Here is a 12,135-nt window from a genome sequence, read left to right on the forward strand (position 1 = left end):
CGCGTCCAGAGCCTGTGCTCCGCAACGGGAGAGGCCACAACAGTGAGAGGCCCGCGTACCGCAAAAAAAAAAAAAAAAAAAAAGAAGGACTCAAGACAAAGGTGGTGGCAAACATCAGGGCAGCTCATTGCTGCAATAATAACATTCTGGGAAAATATAATAGATACTGGTATTGGTGACCTTTGAGTGGAGGGAAATCTTCCTTCTGTTTTTGATGTTTCGCAAAGACCATCATTTTATAATTTAGAATTTTAAAAATTAAAAATTGCTAATTGAGTGTTTTGGAGCTTTGTTTTATTTCTGAAATCGCCTGGGCGGGGGGAGGGGGTACTTGAGCACATCTAAATGCCGAGGAGAAGGAGGTAAATGTGAGGGTATGTGAAAGAGGGAGGACAGCTGATGGAGCTCGGTTCAGGGGAAGGGGGCAGGAAGGGGGATCCAGGCCGTTGTAAGGGATTAATTTCTGACCCTGTGAAGGAAGGCAGGGATGGTTTGCTGATGCAGGGAGGTATACAGGTGGTGTTTTGGGGAACAAGATGAGACAGGTTATCTCCTTTGATGAAGGAAGAGAGGAGGTGGTGTTAAAGGTTGGAGGAGAGCCATGTTATGGGTTCAGAACCTGGATGTAGAGAGAGCTGTGCCTGTGGCTTAATAGGAAGTAGCCCGGAGCCAAGTAGGGGTGCCTGCTACCTGAAGGCACAAAGGAACAGGGTCTTTCCCAAGTGTGACTGAGTGGTAATGGTTCAGAAGCAAGGAGGATGCCGACTGTGCCTCTTGATGGTGAGGTCAGTGGAACAGGGCTGGCTGTGTGACAGTGACAGTTCCCTCAGGAGAGCTGCATTTCCATTAAGACAGAGGGTGGAGAGAACATTAGTGAAGTGTTACCAACCAGGGATCTTGGCCTCCTTAATCCATAGAAATTGATAAGAGGCCAGACAGAAAATTCAGGCAGGGCTTTATTGGGCTCCTGCTGCAGCAGGCGGGAGTGAAAACAAGTAACAGTTTCCCTTGATTGCTCCGAGGAGGCCGGCAGCGAGCTGGTTCCTTATGTGGGGTGAGGGCAGGGGCGGGTCCAGGAGTCAGGCCAGAGGGGTGGCTTGGGTGGTCTGCCCCCGCCCCCCTGGTGGTGGTGAGTGCAGGGGGCATGCACAGGACCCTGCTTTTGCTCCTGACTCCTGCTTTTGCTCCCAGCTCTTCACAAGTGGCAGTTGGCTTTTTTTTTGGTCTTTTTGTATCTTGTCTATAATTTCCCCCAGCTGTGCATGCATGCATATAGTTATTTTTAGTCCCTTATAGTTTCTTTGTATTTTGTTTGTATTTCATTTGTTCAGGTGTAAGCACTGCAGCAAAGGGTCCCAGGTCCTAGTCTGTCTCATTATCCCCTGAGGGATTCTACACCTTTTATTCTTAAGGGGTAAAGGGCCAAGGGTCTCATCTTCTGGAACGTCTTCCTGCCAGACAGGGGCTGCAGACCCTAGCTTACCCTAGAGGTGTAGAAGTCCCTCTCTGACTGTTCCAAGGACCTGTAGGGACCTGGGCCACCCTCTGCTGGAATGGGTTGAATTCCTTGAGCCCTCATGAGCCTTACTTGAAACTCTTAGAAGCTAGAAGACACAAACTTGCCCAGAAGGCTAAACAAACAAGGGCCAAAAAGAAGAACACCAGTAGCCACTAAAGGGCCTAGAAAGGGAAGGAACCAGCGTAACTTTAGGAGGGCTTCCTTAACTGTTGACCAGGCAGTGGAGGCGATATTGCCGCTTCTAAAATTATGAAGCCAGTCTGCCTGGGCATATATTTCCTTAATGTTAACTTCCACCTGTCCTATCACACTAATTCAGGTGCAGTAGGAAGTATTATCGCACAGACTCCACCTTGTTCTTCCAGAAGGTTATCAAGAGCTAGACGACTGTCAAGAACTAAATTCGCCAAAGAAACGAGAGGTCTTAAGTCCCATTAAGGCTTGTCTTGTCTGTTCCATCATATAACCAAGCTGTCTGATCTCAGTGTTGCTTCATGATAGGTAAAGCCTCCCCATGGAGCTGCCAGTCCTGTGGCCAGCTCTGCCCTTGCTAAGATCATTCCTAGGGGACTTCCCTGGTGGTCCAGTGGTTAAGACTCTGTGCTTCCAATGCAGGGGGCCTGGGTTCGATCCCTGGTCAGGGAACTAGATCCCACACGCATGCCGCAACTAAAAGATCCTGCGTTTCTCAACTAAAGATCCTGTGTGCCACAACTAAGACTCCGCGTAGCCAAACAAACAAACATATATAGAGAAAAAAGATCATTCCTAGTGCTTTCTGGGTTTGGTGGTGAGCCTGACTGGTTCTGTTACAGATAAAAATCCCTCTTAACCCTGTAGTCCTTATAGCACACTGTCCTATGAAGTGAACATTGTCAGTGCATTTATACGCTATGGCTTGGTTGGAAAAGACAGGGTCTGTCGATAATTCCGTAACATATGATGGTTTGGGTGTCCGCAGAGGAAAACAAACCCTTCCGGGGGTGCAGACCTGAATGTCTGTCTCACAGCTGTTAAGACCGGATAGCCCTTGAAGCACATAACTGTTGTTAGTACTTAAACAGTTAGGGGACAGCAGACTATTATGTTGATGATTAAGCGTATAAAGCTCTACAGCATTTCTAACAAGATGTTCACGTATGATCCGCTGAGTACAATAGCAAGAATGGCAAACAGGAGTCCAACCCACTACATCATTTTACTTATCTGTCGATGGTGCCTGTCTTTTGAATAGGTATCTCAGACCTTCCACTGGCTTACAGGTGTATTGCTCTTCTGTTGTAACCTGCGGGGTTTCTGGAGGTAAAAGCTTTAGTCTGGAAAAATGTACCCAACTAGATATCCCTTGCACTTTGACAGCAGTGGGAGTGGTTCAGATTACTTTATAGGGTCCCTTCCATTTTGGCAATAGTTGGTCTTCGGGGGACCCCGTTCCAGGTTTTAAGAAGAACTTGGTCCCTGGGATTTGTGAAGGAACAGCTCCTTCCTCTGTATTTTTAGTGGGAGCTTGCAGTGCCTTGTGGGTATAGTTCAGGATTGTCTTTTGAACTTGTCCTAGATTAATAATGTATCTCAGGGCCTGGTTCACTTCTTCATCCAGTAGAATGTCAGTAGTAAGAAAAGGTCTCCCATAGGTCCTTTTATTGTTTTACTTGTTTATTTTTTAAGGAGTTTTTTTTTTTGTTAATTTAGTTTTGGCTGCATTGGGTCTTCGTTGCTGCGCACGGGCTTTCTCTAAGTTGCGGCAAGCGGGGGCTAGCTACTCTGTTGTGGTGCGCGGGCTTCTCATTGCAGTGGCTTCTCTTGTTGCGGAGCACGGGCTCTTAGGTGCACAGGCTTCAGCAGTTGTGGCAGGCGGGCTCAGTAGTTGTGGTGCACGGGCTCAGTTGCTCTGCGGCGTATGGATCTTCCCAGACCGGTGCTCAAACCCGTGTCCCCTGCATTGGTAGGCAGATTCTTAACCACTGCGCCACCAGGGAAGTCCTGAAGACATTTTTTAGAAAGCAGAATTGTGTTAATACAGTCTTTTATTCAATTTTAACATAATTTTATTTATTGAATAGTTAAGACAGTCACATTCCAAATTCAAAATATATGAAAGGGTCTATAATGAAGAGTTTTCCTCTTTCTACTTGGACTTAATTTCTGGGAAATTTCAATCTTTTAAACGTGGAGAGAATGTATAAAGAACCCATGTACCCACCAGCCAGCTTCAGTCTGGCTTCATCTATTGCCACTGTTCCACTGGATTATTCCCTGGTGTTGGCCTTATTTTAAAACAAGCTGAGACTCTGTCTTATGCAGTAAAAGGCAAGGATTTCCTAAGGTGAAATTGCTGCAAATCTCCTTGGGGGCCATTTAAGAGCTCTTTTACTACCACTGATCACTTTAAGATTTTATTTTGGGGCCACATACAGTATTTGCTTTTCCAGAGCTCCTTTCCTTTCTAAAGAGTATCTTTTTTCTCCATCTTTATGCCAAGAACTCTGTAGGAATGCCCCATACTTCCCCAAGGCTTCTGCTTCTGATAGATGGCCCAGTTGGCTCATCTTAGAAAACCTCCACAAGACGTTTTCCGAAAGGAGAGGGAATAGAAGAGTGTAAGGGGTAGGGAGTTTTGAATCCCCTAAAGCTGACGACTGTGTTTGGGTCTGTTTTTGTTGCTCAGAGCCCCTGTTGAGTTCCCTGCTGCGTAGGATGCCAGAACTGGAGACTGTGGAGATCATGAAGTTGGTGAATTGCCCCGAGACCTTCACCCCGGACATGAGGTGCATCATGGGCGAGTCCCCTTCAGTGCGGGGCTACTTCGTCCTGGCGGGAATGAACTCTGCTGGCCTTTCGTTTGGTGGAGGAGCTGGAAGGTAAGTCTTTCGCACTCAGGTTCGGCTTGCGAGGCTTCTTCCTTTCTGGAATTACTTCTGGTTCATAGGGTTTGTGACATACCTAATCCAGTATGTTCATAAGAAGAGGAAGACACATGTCATGAGAGAGTCGTCCCCTTGAAAGTACTTGCCATGGGAGGCACTCCCCGTGTTCCAGACACGTCACTGTACAGAATGTTTTTGGAACTCCTCTTTTGGAGTTAGCCTTGGAGCCAGTGGGATGTTCTTCTGTACTACTTCAGTCATAACAAATGTTGGTCCTTTGAATATGTATTTGAGTTTGGAAATAGCCAAGTGTGGTGAGTGAAGTAGAAGATCATGCTGATGACACAGGTTTTTATTTTCAAATTTGGTACTTATAAAAATTAAGCGAGGGGGCTTCCCTGGTGGCACAGTGGTTGAGAGTCCGCCTGCAGATGCAGGGGACACGGGTTCGTGCCCCTGTCCGGGAAGATCCCACATGCCACGGAGCGGCTGGGCCCGTGAGCCATGGCCGCTGAGCCTGCGCGTCCAGAGCCTGTGCTCCGCAACGGGAGAGGCCACAACAGTGAGAGGCCCGCGTACCGCAAAAAAAAAAAAAAAAAAAAAGAAGGACTCAAGACAAAGGTGGTGGCAAACATCAGGGCAGCTCATTGCTGCAATAATAACATTCTGGGAAAATATAATAGATACTGGTATTGGTGACCTTTGAGTGGAGGGAAATCTTCCTTCTGTTTTTGATGTTTCGCAAAGACCATCATTTTATAATTTAGAATTTTAAAAATTAAAAATTGCTAATTGAGTGTTTTGGAGCTTTGTTTTATTTCTGAAATCGCCTGGGCGGGGGGAGGGGGTACTTGAGCACATCTAAATGCCGAGGAGAAGGAGGTAAATGTGAGGGTATGTGAAAGAGGGAGGACAGCTGATGGAGCTCGGTTCAGGGGAAGGGGGCAGGAAGGGGGATCCAGGCCGTTGTAAGGGATTAATTTCTGACCCTGTGAAGGAAGGCAGGGATGGTTTGCTGATGCAGGGAGGTATACAGGTGGTGTTTTGGGGAACAAGATGAGACAGGTTATCTCCTTTGATGAAGGAAGAGAGGAGGTGGTGTTAAAGGTTGGAGGAGAGCCATGTTATGGGTTCAGAACCTGGATGTAGAGAGAGCTGTGCCTGTGGCTTAATAGGAAGTAGCCCGGAGCCAAGTAGGGGTGCCTGCTACCTGAAGGCACAAAGGAACAGGGTCTTTCCCAAGTGTGACTGAGTGGTAATGGTTCAGAAGCAAGGAGGATGCCGACTGTGCCTCTTGATGGTGAGGTCAGTGGAACAGGGCTGGCTGTGTGACAGTGACAGTTCCCTCAGGAGAGCTGCATTTCCATTAAGACAGAGGGTGGAGAGAACATTAGTGAAGTGTTACCAACCAGGGATCTTGGCCTCCTTAATCCATAGAAATTGATAAGAGGCCAGACAGAAAATTCAGGCAGGGCTTTATTGGGCTCCTGCTGCAGCAGGCGGGAGTGAAAACAAGTAACAGTTTCCCTTGATTGCTCCGAGGAGGCCGGCAGCGAGCTGGTTCCTTATGTGGGGTGAGGGCAGGGGCGGGTCCAGGAGTCAGGCCAGAGGGGTGGCTTGGGTGGTCTGCCCCCGCCCCCCTGGTGGTGGTGAGTGCAGGGGGCATGCACAGGACCCTGCTTTTGCTCCTGACTCCTGCTTTTGCTCCCAGCTCTTCACAAGTGGCAGTTGGCTTTTTTTTTGGTCTTTTTGTATCTTGTCTATAATTTCCCCCAGCTGTGCATGCATGCATATAGTTATTTTTAGTCCCTTATAGTTTCTTTGTATTTTGTTTGTATTTCATTTGTTCAGGTGTAAGCACTGCAGCAAAGGGTCCCAGGTCCTAGTCTGTCTCATTATCCCCTGAGGGATTCTACACCTTTTATTCTTAAGGGGTAAAGGGCCAAGGGTCTCATCTTCTGGAACGTCTTCCTGCCAGACAGGGGCTGCAGACCCTAGCTTACCCTAGAGGTGTAGAAGTCCCTCTCTGACTGTTCCAAGGACCTGTAGGGACCTGGGCCACCCTCTGCTGGAATGGGTTGAATTCCTTGAGCCCTCATGAGCCTTACTTGAAACTCTTAGAAGCTAGAAGACACAAACTTGCCCAGAAGGCTAAACAAACAAGGGCCAAAAAGAAGAACACCAGTAGCCACTAAAGGGCCTAGAAAGGGAAGGAACCAGCGTAACTTTAGGAGGGCTTCCTTAACTGTTGACCAGGCAGTGGAGGCGATATTGCCGCTTCTAAAATTATGAAGCCAGTCTGCCTGGGCATATATTTCCTTAATGTTAACTTCCACCTGTCCTATCACACTAATTCAGGTGCAGTAGGAAGTATTATCGCACAGACTCCACCTTGTTCTTCCAGAAGGTTATCAAGAGCTAGACGACTGTCAAGAACTAAATTCGCCAAAGAAACGAGAGGTCTTAAGTCCCATTAAGGCTTGTCTTGTCTGTTCCATCATATAACCAAGCTGTCTGATCTCAGTGTTGCTTCATGATAGGTAAAGCCTCCCCATGGAGCTGCCAGTCCTGTGGCCAGCTCTGCCCTTGCTAAGATCATTCCTAGGGGACTTCCCTGGTGGTCCAGTGGTTAAGACTCTGTGCTTCCAATGCAGGGGGCCTGGGTTCGATCCCTGGTCAGGGAACTAGATCCCACACGCATGCCGCAACTAAAAGATCCTGCGTTTCTCAACTAAAGATCCTGTGTGCCACAACTAAGACTCCGCGTAGCCAAACAAACAAACATATATAGAGAAAAAAGATCATTCCTAGTGCTTTCTGGGTTTGGTGGTGAGCCTGACTGGTTCTGTTACAGATAAAAATCCCTCTTAACCCTGTAGTCCTTATAGCACACTGTCCTATGAAGTGAACATTGTCAGTGCATTTATACGCTATGGCTTGGTTGGAAAAGACAGGGTCTGTCGATAATTCCGTAACATATGATGGTTTGGGTGTCCGCAGAGGAAAACAAACCCTTCCGGGGGTGCAGACCTGAATGTCTGTCTCACAGCTGTTAAGACCGGATAGCCCTTGAAGCACATAACTGTTGTTAGTACTTAAACAGTTAGGGGACAGCAGACTATTATGTTGATGATTAAGCGTATAAAGCTCTACAGCATTTCTAACAAGATGTTCACGTATGATCCGCTGAGTACAATAGCAAGAATGGCAAACAGGAGTCCAACCCACTACATCATTTTACTTATCTGTCGATGGTGCCTGTCTTTTGAATAGGTATCTCAGACCTTCCACTGGCTTACAGGTGTATTGCTCTTCTGTTGTAACCTGCGGGGTTTCTGGAGGTAAAAGCTTTAGTCTGGAAAAATGTACCCAACTAGATATCCCTTGCACTTTGACAGCAGTGGGAGTGGTTCAGATTACTTTATAGGGTCCCTTCCATTTTGGCAATAGTTGGTCTTCGGGGGACCCCGTTCCAGGTTTTAAGAAGAACTTGGTCCCTGGGATTTGTGAAGGAACAGCTCCTTCCTCTGTATTTTTAGTGGGAGCTTGCAGTGCCTTGTGGGTATAGTTCAGGATTGTCTTTTGAACTTGTCCTAGATTAATAATGTATCTCAGGGCCTGGTTCACTTCTTCATCCAGTAGAATGTCAGTAGTAAGAAAAGGTCTCCCATAGGTCCTTTTATTGTTTTACTTGTTTATTTTTTAAGGAGTTTTTTTTTTTGTTAATTTAGTTTTGGCTGCATTGGGTCTTCGTTGCTGCGCACGGGCTTTCTCTAAGTTGCGGCAAGCGGGGGCTAGCTACTCTGTTGTGGTGCGCGGGCTTCTCATTGCAGTGGCTTCTCTTGTTGCGGAGCACGGGCTCTTAGGTGCACAGGCTTCAGCAGTTGTGGCAGGCGGGCTCAGTAGTTGTGGTGCACGGGCTCAGTTGCTCTGCGGCGTATGGATCTTCCCAGACCGGTGCTCAAACCCGTGTCCCCTGCATTGGTAGGCAGATTCTTAACCACTGCGCCACCAGGGAAGTCCTGAAGACATTTTTTAGAAAGCAGAATTGTGTTAATACAGTCTTTTATTCAATTTTAACATAATTTTATTTATTGAATAGTTAAGACAGTCACATTCCAAATTCAAAATATATGAAAGGGTCTATAATGAAGAGTTTTCCTCTTTCTACTTGGACTTAATTTCTGGGAAATTTCAATCTTTTAAACGTGGAGAGAATGTATAAAGAACCCATGTACCCACCAGCCAGCTTCAGTCTGGCTTCATCTATTGCCACTGTTCCACTGGATTATTCCCTGGTGTTGGCCTTATTTTAAAACAAGCTGAGACTCTGTCTTATGCAGTAAAAGGCAAGGATTTCCTAAGGTGAAATTGCTGCAAATCTCCTTGGGGGCCATTTAAGAGCTCTTTTACTACCACTGATCACTTTAAGATTTTATTTTGGGGCCACATACAGTATTTGCTTTTCCAGAGCTCCTTTCCTTTCTAAAGAGTATCTTTTTTCTCCATCTTTATGCCAAGAACTCTGTAGGAATGCCCCATACTTCCCCAAGGCTTCTGCTTCTGATAGATGGCCCAGTTGGCTCATCTTAGAAAACCTCCACAAGACGTTTTCCGAAAGGAGAGGGAATAGAAGAGTGTAAGGGGTAGGGAGTTTTGAATCCCCTAAAGCTGACGACTGTGTTTGGGTCTGTTTTTGTTGCTCAGAGCCCCTGTTGAGTTCCCTGCTGCGTAGGATGCCAGAACTGGAGACTGTGGAGATCATGAAGTTGGTGAATTGCCCCGAGACCTTCACCCCGGACATGAGGTGCATCATGGGCGAGTCCCCTTCAGTGCGGGGCTACTTCGTCCTGGCGGGAATGAACTCTGCTGGCCTTTCGTTTGGTGGAGGAGCTGGAAGGTAAGTCTTTCGCACTCAGGTTCGGCTTGCGAGGCTTCTTCCTTTCTGGAATTACTTCTGGTTCATAGGGTTTGTGACATACCTAATCCAGTATGTTCATAAGAAGAGGAAGACACATGTCATGAGAGAGTCGTCCCCTTGAAAGTACTTGCCATGGGAGGCACTCCCCGTGTTCCAGACACGTCACTGTACAGAATGTTTTTGGAACTCCTCTTTTGGAGTTAGCCTTGGAGCCAGTGGGATGTTCTTCTGTACTACTTCAGTCATAACAAATGTTGGTCCTTTGAATATGTATTTGAGTTTGGAAATAGCCAAGTGTGGTGAGTGAAGTAGAAGATCATGCTGATGACACAGGTTTTTATTTTCAAATTTGGTACTTATAAAAATTAAGCGAGGGGGCTTCCCTGGTGGCACAGTGGTTGAGAGTCCGCCTGCAGATGCAGGGGACACGGGTTCGTGCCCCTGTCCGGGAAGATCCCACATGCCACGGAGCGGCTGGGCCCGTGAGCCATGGCCGCTGAGCCTGCGCGTCCAGAGCCTGTGCTCCGCAACGGGAGAGGCCACAACAGTGAGAGGCCCGCGTACCGCAAAAAAAAAAAAAAAAAAAAAGAAGGACTCAAGACAAAGGTGGTGGCAAACATCAGGGCAGCTCATTGCTGCAATAATAACATTCTGGGAAAATATAATAGATACTGGTATTGGTGACCTTTGAGTGGAGGGAAATCTTCCTTCTGTTTTTGATGTTTCGCAAAGACCATCATTTTATAATTTAGAATTTTAAAAATTAAAAATTGCTAATTGAGTGTTTTGGAGCTTTGTTTTATTTCTGAAATCGCCTGGGCGGGGGGAGGGGGTACTTGAGCACATCTAAATGCCGAGGAGAAGGAGGTAAATGTGAGGGTATGTGAAAGAGGGAGGACAGCTGATGGAGCTCGGTTCAGGGCAAGGGGGCAGGAAGGGGGATCCAGGCCGTTGTAAGGGATTAATTTCTGACCCTGTGAAGGAAGGCAGGGATGGTTTGCTGATGCAGGGAGGTATACAGGTGGTGTTTTGGGGAACAAGATGAGACAGGTTATCTCCTTTGATGAAGGAAGAGAGGAGGTGGTGTTAAAGGTTGGAGGAGAGCCATGTTATGGGTTCAGAACCTGGATGTAGAGAGAGCTGTGCCTGTGGCTTAATAGGAAGTAGCCCGGAGCCAAGTAGGGGTGCCTGCTACCTGAAGGCACAAAGGAACAGGGTCTTTCCCAAGTGTGACTGAGTGGTAATGGTTCAGAAGCAAGGAGGATGCCGACTGTGCCTCTTGATGGTGAGGTCAGTGGAACAGGGCTGGCTGTGTGACAGTGACAGTTCCCTCAGGAGAGCTGCATTTCCATTAAGACAGAGGGTGGAGAGAACATTAGTGAAGTGTTACCAACCAGGGATCTTGGCCTCCTTAATCCATAGAAATTGATAAGAGGCCAGACAGAAAATTCAGGCAGGGCTTTATTGGGCTCCTGCTGCAGCAGGCGGGAGTGAAAACAAGTAACAGTTTCCCTTGATTGCTCCGAGGAGGCCGGCAGCGAGCTGGTTCCTTATGTGGGGTGAGGGCAGGGGCGGGTCCAGGAGTCAGGCCAGAGGGGTGGCTTGGGTGGTCTGCCCCCGCCCCCCTGGTGGTGGTGAGTGCAGGGGGCATGCACAGGACCCTGCTTTTGCTCCTGACTCCTGCTTTTGCTCCCAGCTCTTCACAAGTGGCAGTTGGCTTTTTTTTTGGTCTTTTTGTATCTTGTCTATAATTTCCCCCAGCTGTGCATGCATGCATATAGTTATTTTTAGTCCCTTATAGTTTCTTTGTATTTTGTTTGTATTTCATTTGTTCAGGTGTAAGCACTGCAGCAAAGGGTCCCAGGTCCTAGTCTGTCTCATTATCCCCTGAGGGATTCTACACCTTTTATTCTTAAGGGGTAAAGGGCCAAGGGTCTCATCTTCTGGAACGTCTTCCTGCCAGACAGGGGCTGCAGACCCTAGCTTACCCTAGAGGTGTAGAAGTCCCTCTCTGACTGTTCCAAGGACCTGTAGGGACCTGGGCCACCCTCTGCTGGAATGGGTTGAATTCCTTGAGCCCTCATGAGCCTTACTTGAAACTCTTAGAAGCTAGAAGACACAAACTTGCCCAGAAGGCTAAACAAACAAGGGCCAAAAAGAAGAACACCAGTAGCCACTAAAGGGCCTAGAAAGGGAAGGAACCAGCGTAACTTTAGGAGGGCTTCCTTAACTGTTGACCAGGCAGTGGAGGCGATATTGCCGCTTCTAAAATTATGAAGCCAGTCTGCCTGGGCATATATTTCCTTAATGTTAACTTCCACCTGTCCTATCACACTAATTCAGGTGCAGTAGGAAGTATTATCGCACAGACTCCACCTTGTTCTTCCAGAAGGTTATCAAGAGCTAGACGACTGTCAAGAACTAAATTCGCCAAAGAAACGAGAGGTCTTAAGTCCCATTAAGGCTTGTCTTGTCTGTTCCATCATATAACCAAGCTGTCTGATCTCAGTGTTGCTTCATGATAGGTAAAGCCTCCCCATGGAGCTGCCAGTCCTGTGGCCAGCTCTGCCCTTGCTAAGATCATTCCTAGGGGACTTCCCTGGTGGTCCAGTGGTTAAGACTCTGTGCTTCCAATGCAGGGGGCCTGGGTTCGATCCCTGGTCAGGGAACTAGATCCCACACGCATGCCGCAACTAAAAGATCCTGCGTTTCTCAACTAAAGATCCTGTGTGCCACAACTAAGACTCCGCGTAGCCAAACAAACAAACATATATAGAGAAAAAAGATCATTCCTAGTGCTTTCTGGGTTTGGTGGTGAGCCTGACTGG

General features: G+C 47.4%; 1 long non-coding RNA gene across 3 annotated transcripts in view; it reads left to right on the forward strand.

The window, feature by feature from the left end:
- LOC137215159 (uncharacterized) overlaps window positions 1–12,135 on the forward strand; it is a 98,822-nt gene that overhangs the window by 17,267 nt on the left and 69,420 nt on the right. For all 3 annotated transcript variants that reach the window (XR_010939177.1, XR_010939175.1, XR_010939176.1), the window contains exons 5-6: window positions 4,188–4,380; window positions 9,094–9,286. This is a non-coding gene — a long non-coding RNA (uncharacterized lncRNA). The remainder of the gene's footprint in view (window positions 1–4,187; window positions 4,381–9,093; window positions 9,287–12,135) is intronic.

This window comes from Pseudorca crassidens, chromosome 20 (assembly GCF_039906515.1).
Source record: "Pseudorca crassidens isolate mPseCra1 chromosome 20, mPseCra1.hap1, whole genome shotgun sequence".
NCBI classification, from domain to species: Eukaryota; Metazoa; Chordata; class Mammalia; order Artiodactyla; family Delphinidae; genus Pseudorca; species Pseudorca crassidens.